At 41.8% G+C, this 13,554-nt stretch overlaps 1 long non-coding RNA gene across 1 annotated transcript in view; it reads left to right on the forward strand.

Moving 5' to 3' along the window:
* Nucleotides 1-13,554, forward strand: part of LOC116099289 — a 302,399-nt gene that overhangs the window by 3,621 nt on the left and 285,224 nt on the right. The gene's annotated exons all lie outside the window — the stretch shown is intronic.

Consider the following 13,554-nt stretch of genomic DNA (forward strand, 5'->3'; position numbering starts at 1 on the left):
CCACTTCCCCGTTTCTGCCTGTTCCCTTCATTCTGGCCCCTTCTCTTTCCAACACCCCACTTGGCATTCCTTACAAGAGAAAAGTAGCCTTGCGCCGTCCCGCTCTTACACACTTGATCACTATGAACCAGATTTGTCACCTGAGTTCCACTCTCTACTTTATTGCCCCAAGTCAAGAGTTTTAAAGTCAGGGATCTAGCCCCAGTTTCCTAATTCCAGTTGTGTTTCTGATCCGCAGTTCCTTGAAAGTTTCGCAACTGTTTAAACCCGGGTCTTCTCGGGACTTCTGTCCCCGTGGCTAGAGCGTCTACAGGTTTCTGTAGGTCCCTTCCCCCCAAAAGGTTAAGACGCTTCCTGTGCCGTTAGAGGGACTGGGGACTTGGAAGCCCCCAACTCTGCCGGACATTTGAGGGGAAGGGAGTAGGGAAGGACCGTGAGACTGTAGGTCGGGGGAAGGCACTCGAACCTCCAGGGATTTCCAGTCACTTCCGCTTGCTTTCAGCGGTAGAGAGGAGGCGACCAGGGAAGTGGCTTCAAGCAGATACTTCAAGTTATCCATCATCTTCCTCCGGTTGAAGATGAACATTTGGAAATCAGAAGTCTAGAAGAGAAGATAGGAACAGAGGGAGAAGTGGGTGCAAGTAAAGAGGGAACATTGTTAGATCACGGATAGTTCAAAAGCACCCTTTCCACTTAGCTCTCGGGAAGAGAGGATGCGCTAATTCAAAGGGAAAGAAAAGGACATTTTCAGTAACTGATATGACTAATACATTTATAATTGCCCAAGTTTCCTAGAACCAGAGTTATCTGCTGCTTGGCCTGCCATTCAGAACTGAGAATATCCAAGTGCCAGTAGAGACCAGCAAACAGTGTGCTGGGAGTGCCACCCATCCTGGAAACAATGATGTATACAGTTCTGATGATAGCGGAAAAATGACTTGGCAGGACTGCCATTTCCTAAAGATGTTGCTAATCCAATTGGTTAAGCACCACTGCCACTGCGAAAGGGCCAGGCATCCGGTATCCCTGTGAGGGTGTGCACTGGAAATCTTGCTATTGAGGAGGCTGAGACAGGAGGTTGGAGAAATCTAGACCAGTGTAAACCACATAGGAGACCCTGTCTCAATGTAAAATAAAATAGCAAACAAAAGAAGCAGGGGATTTAAAAGGTGTTCTTTCAACCTTGAATCTTCCAAATAATTCACAAAAGTGAGTTTCTTTGGACATGCCATCTTCCTTTGAATTAGGTGCTAAAGATCCCTCTTAGATATTGTGCCTGGAAGTCGCTGGAGGCTGAGCATGGACATCAGTCCACAGGAACTGACTGCTCCTCTGCACAGTTGCTCACAAGCCTAGCATTCCTGAAAGTAGCTTCTACCAGGCGATTCCTGAATCTTCATTCAAACACCCCCTGATCAAGAGATGCTAACTGCACAGACATTACCACAAGAGGGGCTGAGGAGTGGGCTTCTTGGTAAGGAACACTTGCTGCCCTTACAGAGGTCCTGAATTTGGTTTCTACTATTCACGTTTGGATGCTTACAATGCTTTGTAATGTGTTTCAGAAGATCCCACACTCTCTTCTAGCCACTCCCCCAAACCTCTGCAAGCATGTGCACATACATGTAATTAAAAATAAAAATATCTTAAGAACTACTACAGGAAGGGACACATTTTCTCCTGTGTAGCCTCACTCTTTTGCTTTCCTTCGAAAACATTAAGATCAGATTCTGTTTGCTGCTCATAGGAAAGACCATAGCAGCTGCCGCGTGTGACCTCCTGAGGTGTTGGGGATCACAGGCTTATGAATTTCTCATCTTCATGAAAGTGCTTATCTGTGCATCAGTGTTTTATCCAGCCTCAGAATGTACACCTATAAAGAAATCTTGTAAGAGAGAAACATGTTTCAAATCATAAGGAAAGCGGATAAATGAGCTTGCTATTTCAGGTGTTAATCTTAAATAATAATTCTTTCATTGCAAATCTGCTGTGTACCAGACCTCGTGCTAACATACTATATCTAATGCAGTTTTTCTAATAGCCTTACAAGGCAGGTGGTGTTAACTATTTTGCAGATTAAAATACCAAGGTGGAAAAAAAAAAGAAGTACTTTGACAAAAGTACTTGGCTAGTAAGTGATCTGATTCCAATTGTTTTGGAAGATTAGTCTAACTTTGTAGTTGTGTGTAAGCTGATGTGTTGGTGTTTGTGCTTCAAATCCTACCTAGTACTAGGGAGGCAGAGGCAGGCCGATCTCTAAATTTGAGAGCAGCTTGGTCTGTATAATGAGTTCCAGGGCAGTCAGAACTATCTATACAGTGAGACCCTGTCTCGAAAATCAAATGATAAGCCCATGATTATTATATAACAAATAAGTAATTAATCAGAAATGTAGCTAGGTTTGGAGAAGGTGACCAATATTGTCCAGAAAATTGTTCTTCAATATCCTATTCTTCCCTCTCCTCCCTCCCCACCCCTCTCTTCTCCTTTCTCCTCTCCTCTCCTCTCTTCTCCCCAGTGCTGGGGATTAAACCATTAAACTCAAACTTAGTACATTCTTTGTTACGCTATACCACTGACTTACACACCTGGTCCAGAGAGGGGCTCAGCTAGGTTGTTCAGGCTCATCCTGAATTCCCTCTGTATCCCAGGCAGGTCTCAGGTTTTGAACTTGCCATCCTCTCATGTCTCATGAAATTAGAGGCATGAGTCGCCGCCATGCTCTCTAATGCTGAGTGACAATCGTCATCTCGTATTTCCTTAGGTTTTCCATAGAACATAGACCAGTCCTGCACATAGTGCTCAAAAGTACTGAACAAACAAATAATTGAATGCACCCTTCACCTTCACCACACACAGGCACACACTGGGGGAAGAGTGTTGGAGGTTGATTATGTAAAGTGGTATTAAAATTACCCAAGTCTGAGAGAGAAATGTAGATTTTTAAGCACTGCCCTCCCCCACTCCCCAATATGCACAAAAGTGTTCTCTGAAAGATTCAGTACTTTCTGAAGTCATTTTGAGTTCATAGAGAGATAGCTGTTTAGCCAGTTTCTCTCTGAGTCTTTACTGGAATTAAATGTTACTGTGGGTTAAAGGGGAAGCCATCTTTGGCTGATTCTGCATGAAAATTGGGTCCCTGAGGAGAGTTGCTGGCAGTGGATAGCCTGGAAGATGGAAATAAGAGAAATCAGACCATAAATTACTCCATCTGCTGAAACAAATGCCAGTGAAGGAACAGGAAAGAGAGAGGAAGCAAAGAGCTCACTGAAAGAGAATGCCCACACCCAAAAGATACAAAGGAACCAGGAACCAGAAAGACACGTCTCCTGGGCCAGCAGGAGGAGATGTGAGAAAGATAAACACTGGGAATTGTACTGCACCGGATTCTGGTGAATGAGGTGTGGATGAGGAATGGATGGCGGCAGAACTCTGTAATTCCATGCATTACCTGCTGGGAATCAGGATTTTATTTTAAAATAAAATTTCCCTATTTTTATTTCTACTCTTATAGATTCTGTGTTCCAACTGGATGCAATACTTGTGGTGGACAGAAGAGGGCATTAGATCCCGGAGACTGGGGTTACAGAGGTTGTGAGCCCCCATGTTGGTGCTAAGAATGGAACCTGGGTTCTCTGCAAGAGCAGCTGGTGCTCTTAGGCAGTGAGCCATCTCTCTAGTCCCGGGAACCACTTATTTGCAGGATGGAACTATAAAGAATCTATATCATTTTTGCTTGCCTTGTGATTAAATGACCTGTGCATATCTTTTGGCGTCACATCTACTGACTTCAAGAAAACTGCCATGCTAAGAATGTATCTTCCTGCATAATGAACAGTCACAACATTAGATTCTGGGTAACCTGGAACTCACTCTGGAGATCAGGCTGGCCTGGAAGCTGAATGTGACTCTACCTCCTGAGTCCTGGGATTTATAGGTAGGCACCACTATGTTTGCTAAGCCTCAAGTTCTTCCTTTGTGCTGCTTATTTGGATCTTAGAGCATCCTGACTATTGGGTTTTCATGATCCTGATCATACTTACCAAGAGAATCAGACAGGAAAGGGCAGTGCACTGCTGAGCATCACGGAACTAAGAGAACAGAGCAGGCATGTGCGCTGAGCTCAGCTCAGCTCCAAAGCCTGCGATTTCCATGATTTGGTGCAGCCCAGTGACACGCAGACCTCTGCCTGATTGTTCACCTTCTATGATAAACATGGTGTGTAAGAACACTGTTTTTCTTCTAATGCTGAATTTAAAGTTTTGAAAAGCTTCTACTGAGACCGCCCTAAAGGTTATTGGTCTGGTTTGTGAGGTGGCTTTTTAAAACACTCATTGGATCTATAGCACAGCTTCCACCTTTGACCTGCTTAATCCCATCACCAGGTGCTTCTTATTCCCTAGTCATTCTAACCTCCGGTCAATAATCCCTTAGATGGTCCTACAGTGGTTTCCTTTGCTATCCACAGGTGCTCATGTTCTTCCTCTGCTTCCTCTGCTGTCTTGTGGAATGAGCCCACCAGGCCCGGGGTTTAACCACAAATGGCATTCAGAAATGCTAGACATTAAGATTAGATCCAAACCATGCTAAAGCTAGATTAGAAGACTATGGGATTCGTGCCCATCTGAGTTCTCTATTTCCTAAAAGTGTACATGGGACAGAGACGGTTACTGGCAATGTGTCCTCCTAGAAGCTGGCAAGTGTCAGAGTATTTAAAGCTATACATGTGCATGGCCCGAGTCCAGAACTTCTCCTGGGCCAGTTGAGATGTAAGTGGTTGTTATCGTGAGAACCAACATAAAAGGCAAATGTATCTTCTCTAATATATTGTCATGGTACAGAGTAGGTTCTTCTGTATTTGTTAGATGTGTTAACCATTGCCACCAATTTGGTTCTTGTTTTAAAAGGGACTGCTTCACTTAATTCATGAAAATCATCAGTTATAAATATGTACTCATACAGATTTTATATCATTTTGTACAAGTGAGTAAATTTCTGTTTTTCACGATGTCACCATTCTGGGGAAAGCAAGTACTGATTTAATAAAAATCATCAGAATTTCAATATTTATGTATTTATTTGGAATCAGAAACTTCCAGGGCTCTTCTCTCCTATCGGCTTCTCGTACTACATGATTCCTTGCCTGCTCAGCGCAGCACTGAGAGTTAGCCCTCTTCTGTGGACACTTAATAGTTTTTACCTAACCTAAAGGTGGAGCAGTAATGGTCATCAGACTCAGAGGGGGTCAAGCAGTGATTCCATTGTGCCGGCTCCAAGCCAAGGTCTTTTTACTTTCCAATCAATAGTTCCCTGGAACCAACCTGCTGTTTAGGAGGGGCCAGTTTTGAATTCTGACCAAGAGGGAGCTTTGTCGGGTAACTTCCTGATCGTCAGGATCATCGTTTAGGAGCCTTCTTCACTTCCTGTCTGTGCACTTATGTGTCACTGATTTGAATATTTCTCATACACACCCTTGTTGTTGGTTCCATTATCCTTTGGTGGTGTGTGTTTGTGTGTGTCTATGTTTATACACATGTGAGTACAGGTGTCTGTGTGTGTGTGTGTGTGTATTGTTTTGTGAGACAAAAGCATCTTACTTGCCTGCATTTACAGATTTGGCTAAACTGACTGGCCCATGAGCCCCAGGGATCCACCTGTCTCCACCTCCCCAGTTCCAGGGCTGTACAATTACTGCCATGCTCATTCTTTTACATGGGCTTTAGGGATTGAACTCAGGTCCTTGTGCTTGTGATGCAAGTAATTTACTGACCTAGCTATTCCTTCATTTGAATTTTTTTAAAAAGTCAAGAGTTTTTTTTTAAATCTCTTGTTATAGTTTGCTTAAATAAGCAATGCATATAAATTGAGCATTTATTTCTCTCAGGCATTTTATCCTTTATTTTATTTTTAAAATAAAAATCTGAACATATTTCTCATTTGCTTGTTTGCTATTTTGTTGATTTATTGTGGGTATGTGTGTCTGTATATGTGAGTCTGTGTGTTTCTCTGTATGTTTCTGTGTGTGTCACACACATATGCTGTAGGTTAAAGCATATGCAGTGAGGTCAGAGTACTACTTGTTTTCTTTGTTATTGTTATTGTTATTTTTCTTTCATTGAAAATCGATTTGTTTCATCTAGTATGTCCTGATTGCAGTTTCCACTCCCTCTTTTCCCAGTTCCTCCCCACTTCCCCTCTTATCTGGATCCACCCCCTTTCTGTTTCTCATTTTTTAAAAAGTAACCTAAAAAAATAAAATAAAATAAAAAAATAAAAAGTAACCTAAGGGATTATAATATAATGTAATAATATAATATAACATAGTAACAAAAACCCTAACACAGCAGAATAAGACCAAACAAACAGAAGGAAAAGTACACAAAGAACAGAGATAGGTGCAGAGACCACTCATTTTCACACTCAAGAATCCTGTAAAAGCATAAAACTGAAAGCCAAAGCCATAGTATATGTCCAAAGGACCTGTAGGAGAGAGAGGAGAATACTTTTTATAGATTTGTATGTGTTTCCAGGAATAAAGCTGCAGGAGGAAGCTCTTGTGGCGATGCCTGAACAAGGCACTGATCTATGAGTATGGCAGAAGGCCATTAGGGGTAATTTTTATTGTTACACTGCTTTAATAGAACAACAGATTTCCCATAGATCCCTGGCCTGTCTAGGTTCAGGTTCTTGGCCACCAGTCAGTGTTGCCTATGGGCTTCATCGTGTGGAGTGAGCCTTAACCAAAATCAGATAGTGGTTGGTTACTCCCAAAACATTTGTGCCACTATTACACTAGTGTATCTTGTAGGCAGGACACATTGTAGACTGAAGGGTTTGTAGCTGGCTTGGCACTTACCTTTCTGTTCTGATAGCATGCAGTGTACCTTCCAGTACTGAGAATACTAGTCCATAGGCATGAAGGCTTTAGGTAAGCACCAGCTGGACGTCATCACTGTCAATCAATTGTGTAGGTGCTGCCTTTGGTGGAGAGCAGCCTATAGGACCTTACTGGCCAACAACTCAATTAGATGTAACCAAAAACTTCATTTAGGAATAAGAGATGTCCAGTTGGGCTTCTGTCTTTCCCCTTATTTGGCAATTTCATTTAGATTGCCTTTATATACACTTTTTTTTCAGGAAGCGTCTATTGTATTAAGGTTCCATACTACCCCATGATGATCCTTAATTTTAGTTGTCTCTACCCATATGTCCTCCTTCATATCTTTCTTCCCTCCCCCTCCCTGACTCACCATCCCATTTCCCCCCTCACTTCACCTATCTATATCTATCTATTATAATTTCCTTTCCTAGGGAGATCTATCCATCTCCTCTAGTCCCTTATTCAATACCTGACTTCTGTGGTTCTTTGAATTGTAGCTTGCTTATCATTGACTTAACAGCTAGTATCCACATATAAGTGAGTACATGTCATATTTGTCTTTCTGGGTCTGGGTTACTTCACGTTAAATTTTTTGTTTGTTTGATTTTTAGTTCTATCTATTTATCTATGAATTTCATGATTTTATTCTTTTTAATGGCTGAGTAATATCTCATTCTGTAAATGCACCACATTTTATCAGTTCATCTGTTGAAGGACATCTAGGTTGTTTTCAGTTTCTGGCTATTATGAAGTTCAGCAATGATCATGATTGAACGAAAAATCTCTGCTGTGGTAGAGTGAAGTGTCCTTTGGGTATATGCCCAAGGTATAGCTGGATTTCAAGTAGATTGACTCCTGTCTTCCTTGAGAAACTGCCACAGACTTTCATACTGCACAAATTTGCTCCCACCAGCAATGGATGAATGTACTTCTTACTCAACATCCTTGCCAGCATGAGTATACTTTGTCTTGTTGATCTTGGTCATTCTGACTGTTATAAGGTGGCGTCTCAAGTAGTTTTGATTTGCATCTCCCTGATGGCTAAGGATGTTGAACATTTCTTTAAGAACTTCTTAGTGATTTGAGTTTCCTCTTTTGATTTAGGGTGGTGGGAGTTGGTTCTTTCCTTGCACATGGGCTTTGGGGGTAGAATCCAGGTTGATGGGCTTCATGGAGGGGTACTTTACCATCCAGATATGCCATCTCGCTGGCCCCACATTTCTTGAAACTTTATTTCCAGCTAAAACTTTATTTCCCTGTGAACATTGAAAGAAATTCCTGTTTTTATATGGTAAATGAATTTTTACACATGCACAAAAATCTATTTTTTTATTTTTATATATTTTTTTACTAAGTAATGGTGTCAGATGATGTTTAACAAATTTTTCTGTCCTAATTACATTTAGGATAAAGCTCATTTCCAAGACCAATGAATAATACCACATGTAATCTTTCTGACAACCCAGGGAATTTTGCGGAGGAAGCAATGAAGCCACAGAAAAGTTAGGCAACTTGCCTCAAATGCACAGCTAGTGTAACTGAATGAGGATTCAAGGCCACACTGTCTGATTTCAAGGCCTGAGTTCGTCCACTATTGCACCGCAGTCTCTCTCACATGTGTTTATATTTTATCAAGCTTAGTTCAGGATAAATTGCAAAGCTTAGGGATACTGTTCCAAAGAGTGGAAATGTGAATGTTAGCTGAATTCAAATTTAAGGCAGTAGGAATCAAGGGAACTACTGGGAATGTCTCAGGGAGTCAGTCAGGCCAAGTGGATGGGGGATGGGTGGACTACCTACCCCAATGGTTAGGGTGCTGGCTTGCCTGACTTTAGAATACTTACTGGCCTTTGGGAGAACTGGTCTTCAGTGGCTTCACTGTCACAACCATTCCTGTATACTCCTGTTGTCTCCAGTTCTCCAGGGTTTCTATACTGTCTAGGCTATGCTGTGGTTCTTCTGGATGAACAGCACCTGCCTGTGGTTGTAAAAATGGGGCTGGATTTGTGTTCTTTGCAATAAATTAATTTGGGGCCTCTCCAAAGAGCCTTTCAAACAAAATTTCAAGTTAATTCATTACCATGGACAGTAGGGACTGGGTGGGGGTTTGGAAGAATTTCCATAGGAATGTGCAGATATTTGAAATGTACAGAACAGTGGGATGCATCACATGTTACAACAAGGCCTGGTAATGAGCTTAAGTGGCGTCAGATCAATGCCAGTTGTCCATGGTATATTCACCACGCATGGCCTCTGTATTAGCAGGTACCAATAACAGGATAAGTTGCTTCCTGAAATGTAAGCCTAGCAATTAGTGCCTTGTCAAGTCCCATCAGATGCTGGAAAAAAATAACTTGTTTTGCAGATTTTCCTCCTACTTAAAACGGGCGTGACTTGTGCACATCAGTGGGATTCACAGTAACATAACCGTACAAGCTACAGCTGCTGTTAGGCTGTGAGCAAGAGGCACAGCTATGGATGCTAGGAGAGCCTAGGGGAGAATGACTTTCTTTGGGACACCCCACTGGGGCAGTCGGGCATTCCTGTATTCTGGTCACAGTACAGAACAGCAAGTTACCTATGTAATCAACATTTGAAGTCAGTATTTCTTAGATTATTTAGCTTCTTATTCCTGAACATAAACCTGGACTTGGTTACTATAGTTTCTCTGTGATATCATATTGAACCAAGTGAAGGTCGTGGTAGGGAAATCCTTTCAACCCAGCATGGCTGTCCTTTTGTGAATGAAAAGGAGCTGCCTAGAGACACTCAATGAATGAAACATTAGGTAGTTGTTTAAAGGACATGGAAAAGCCATATGTTTAGGACTTAAACATGCCCAAAATGCTTGGCCCAGCAACTGAGTCATGGTGGCATGTATTTAACTGGATCCTCCCATCATAAAAATGAAGAAGAATAACTAATTCCAGCTATGTTAGGTAGACTAAAACACCCAGTTGAATCCCATCCAAATGGGAGCAGTTGTTCTTCCTGGGCAGCTCTATACAAATTTCACATAGTTTGTATTATATTCATTTCTGTATTATTTCCCCAACAATAGTATTAATTTTTTTGTCATCCTGTTCAAGGGTGATCCTCCTGTATTCATCTCTGGAATGCTAGGATGATGGGCATGGGCCACTATGCAAATCTATGTGGTGCTGGAAACAGAACCAATGCATACACACACTCCATGTACACACATGAGCATATCTACACTCTCAAACATACACACATATATACATCCCCACCTCTATCATCTATATGTACATATATATACACAAACACACACACATACACATATGCATACATATATACACATGCAAACACAAACATACATGTGCACACACACATGCATACACATACACACATGCTTCACAAAGCAGAAACTGTATTTGATACTTTAAATATATACTTCATCTGCAACAAATGCACCAGAAATTAAACATAAAATATAAATCAACACTGCTCTAAAAAGAAACAGGAAGGAATATTGTTCTTGTAACTGAAGCACCAAAAGGCCCTCTGGATTATGACTCAAAAATCCAGTAGCCATAAAAGAAAACCATGAAATGCTCAACTTCCTTAAGAACAAGACAAACACAAATTGTGCCTCACAAGAGTCAACATGTCTTCGCCCACACCTCAGAGCAGGCAATGTGTAACTAATGGAACCAAACAGCTGACAGTTTCCAGAGATAGGAAGTCTACGTCAAGGTGTCAGCATAGAACCTGCGACATCTTACTGCGTCATCACTCATGTGGGGGAAGGGCGAGGCAAGGACAGATGGGGAAAGAGAAACCAAAATCCCCTTTCAGCAGGAATTCATTCCAGCAATAATGGCACTAATTCATTTATTCTACACTTGAGCCCTGATCACCTCTCCCTGGATCCTACCTCCTAGAGGATTAAACTTTCAGCAAATGCTTTTGGAGCAAACACATTCAAGAATAAACAATAAAGAAATCCTCAAACATATACACAAACATATACAAGTCAAATGATAAAATGTAAGAAGAAAATAAAGGATTTCAGCTCATAACACAAGGAAGGTTTCTTCAACTTATATGGAGATACTCCATATAATTTTGCTCATAATATTTTTTTTTCAAATTGAAAGCCTCCCAATTTCAGCCTTTTAGTTACCAAGCATGTAAATCCTACAGTTTGATAAGATTTGGGTATCCCTAGACATCCTTGTTGAGTCCAAGAATTGTCCTAATTCCTTAGAAGGCAACTTGATAACACTCATCAGAGCTAGAAAATCTTATACTGTTTGACCTAGCCTTTCCTTCATGTGTGTCATGTGTTTATGTGGAGGAAATGCTGTGTGCAAGTTCTTAAGAGCAGAAAAATTTCTCAATTTTATCAAAAAGGCTGGGGTGGGAATAAGCAGATCATTTCTAATGGCAAAAAAAAAAATCACAAAGAAAATATAAATTAATAGAAGACTGAATAATTGAAGATGTATGAAGAAAGCATACTGCTCAATGTAGCATAAAATAGAGATACTTTATTTATCCACTTATCTCTGTGTGCATGTGAATATAGCATATATTGTGTATTATATGAGCACTACCTAGGTGTGCCTGTGCATGTGTACTTGTGTGTGTTTGTGCCTGTGTGTTTGTGTGCTAATGTGTGCCAGTGTATGCCAGTGTGTGTGTCTGTACCTGTGAGTGTGTGCCTGTGTGTGTGTGTGTGTGTGTGTCAGTGTGTGTGCATCTGTGTGTGTGCACCTATGTGTCTGTGCCTGTAAGTGTGTGCCTGTGTGTGCGTGCCAGTGTCTGTGCCTGTGAGTGTATGCCTGTGTGTCTGTGTGTGTCTGTGTGTTTGTGTGTGCATGTGTGTGTGTGTGTTTGTATGTGTGCCTATGTGGGCCTGTATGTGTGTCTGTGTGCCTTTGTGTTTTTGTGTGTGCCTGTGTGTGTGTCTGTGTGTGTGTGTGCCTGTGTGTGTGTCTGTGTGTGTGTGCCATGTGTGCCTATGTGTGTTTGTGTGTGTGCCTGTGTATATGTGCCTGTGTGTGCCTGTATATGTGTGTCTGCTTCTGTGTGTGTGCGCGTGCCTGTGTGTGTGTACCTATGTGTGCCTGTATGTCTGTGTGTGTGCGCGTGCCTGTGTGTATGTGCCTATGTGTGCCTGTATGTGTGGCTGTGTGCCTGTGTGTTTGTGTGTGTGCCTGTGTGTGTGCCTGTGTGTGTCTATGTGTGCCCATGTGTGTTTGTCTGTGTGTGTGTGCCTGTGTATATGTGCCTGTGTGTGTGTCTGTGTGTGTGCTTCTGTGTGTGTGTATGTGCCTGTGTGTGTGTGCCTGTATATGTGTGTCTGTGTGTGTGCTTCTGTGTGTGTGTGTGCCTGTGTGTGTGCCTATGTGTGCCTGTATGTCTGTGTGTGTGTGTCTGTGTGTTTGTGAGTGTGCCTATGTGTGCCTGTATGTGTGGCTGTGTGCCTGTGTGTTTGTGTGTGTGCCTGTGTGTGTGTCTGTGTGTGTGTGCTTGTGTGTGTGTCTATGTGTGCCCATGTGTGTTTGTCTGTGTGTGCCTGTGTATATGTGCCTGTGTGTGTGTCTGTGTGTGTGTGCCTGTGTGTGTGTCTGTGTGTGTGCTTCTGTCTCTGTGTGTGTATGCCTGTGTGTGTGTGCTGGAGACAGATGTTGAGTGTTCTGTTTCTATGACTCTTCACCTCTGAACCCGGAGTGAGGCTGGCAGCCACCACACCCCAGAGATCCTCTTGCATCTACCCTCTACTGTATTTTCCTGTGAATTCTAGGGTTGGCATACTAGTTCTTATGCCTTGGCAGCCCATACTGTTACCCACTAAGCCATCTCTGCAGAACCTCTACTCACTTCTGTAGAGATAATGTGCTCACGTGCAGTAGAGCTCATATAAAGGATGTGTGTAGCAACACTACTTATAAGGTGAACAACAGGAGGCTGCATGTCCTCAACTGAGAAATGACAAATTTCTATTAAACAGTGCTCATGATGGTAGGATACTATACTTTAGATCAAAAGAGTGAATTTTCAACTGGCCAGATATTACTGAAGGAAAAAATTATCATTTATATAAAAAACAGATCACTAGAAGCTTATGCACAATCTAGAAGAAAATATTCCAAATTCTCATCTGGAAGAAGAGGAAGAAGCAAGGCTGTAGATGATGCTTGGTTAAAGGCACTACTAACTTATTTGCAATGTCCTTAAGTTTTTAAGCATTTGGATAAATACATGTATTCTATAATTTCAGTGCTGTGTTAATTTAAACTTTTAAAATCCATTGAAAACAGCAGCATTTCCTAATATGTACATACACTAGAATTTCTGACTTGTGTGGGAGACCAAAACAGGGGTATCCATAGTCACTTCTCTTTCCTGGATTAGTTCTTGCATGAAGCATATTTCCCAATTTATTTTCTTAGCCAAGGAAAGATCAGATGCTGAATGAATGAATAAATGAGTTGGATGGATGGATGGATGGATGGATGGATGGATGGTTGGATAGATGGATAGATGGATGGATGGATGGATGGATGGATGGATGGATGGAGGGATGGATGGATGGATGGATGGATGAATGGTTGGTTGGATGGATGGATGGATGGAGGGATGGTTGGATGGATGGATGGATGGATGGATGGATGGATGGATGAATGGTTGGATGGATGGATGGA

This window comes from Mastomys coucha, unplaced genomic scaffold, assembly GCF_008632895.1.
Source record: "Mastomys coucha isolate ucsf_1 unplaced genomic scaffold, UCSF_Mcou_1 pScaffold20, whole genome shotgun sequence".
Lineage (NCBI taxonomy): Eukaryota > Metazoa > Chordata > Mammalia > Rodentia > Muridae > Mastomys > Mastomys coucha.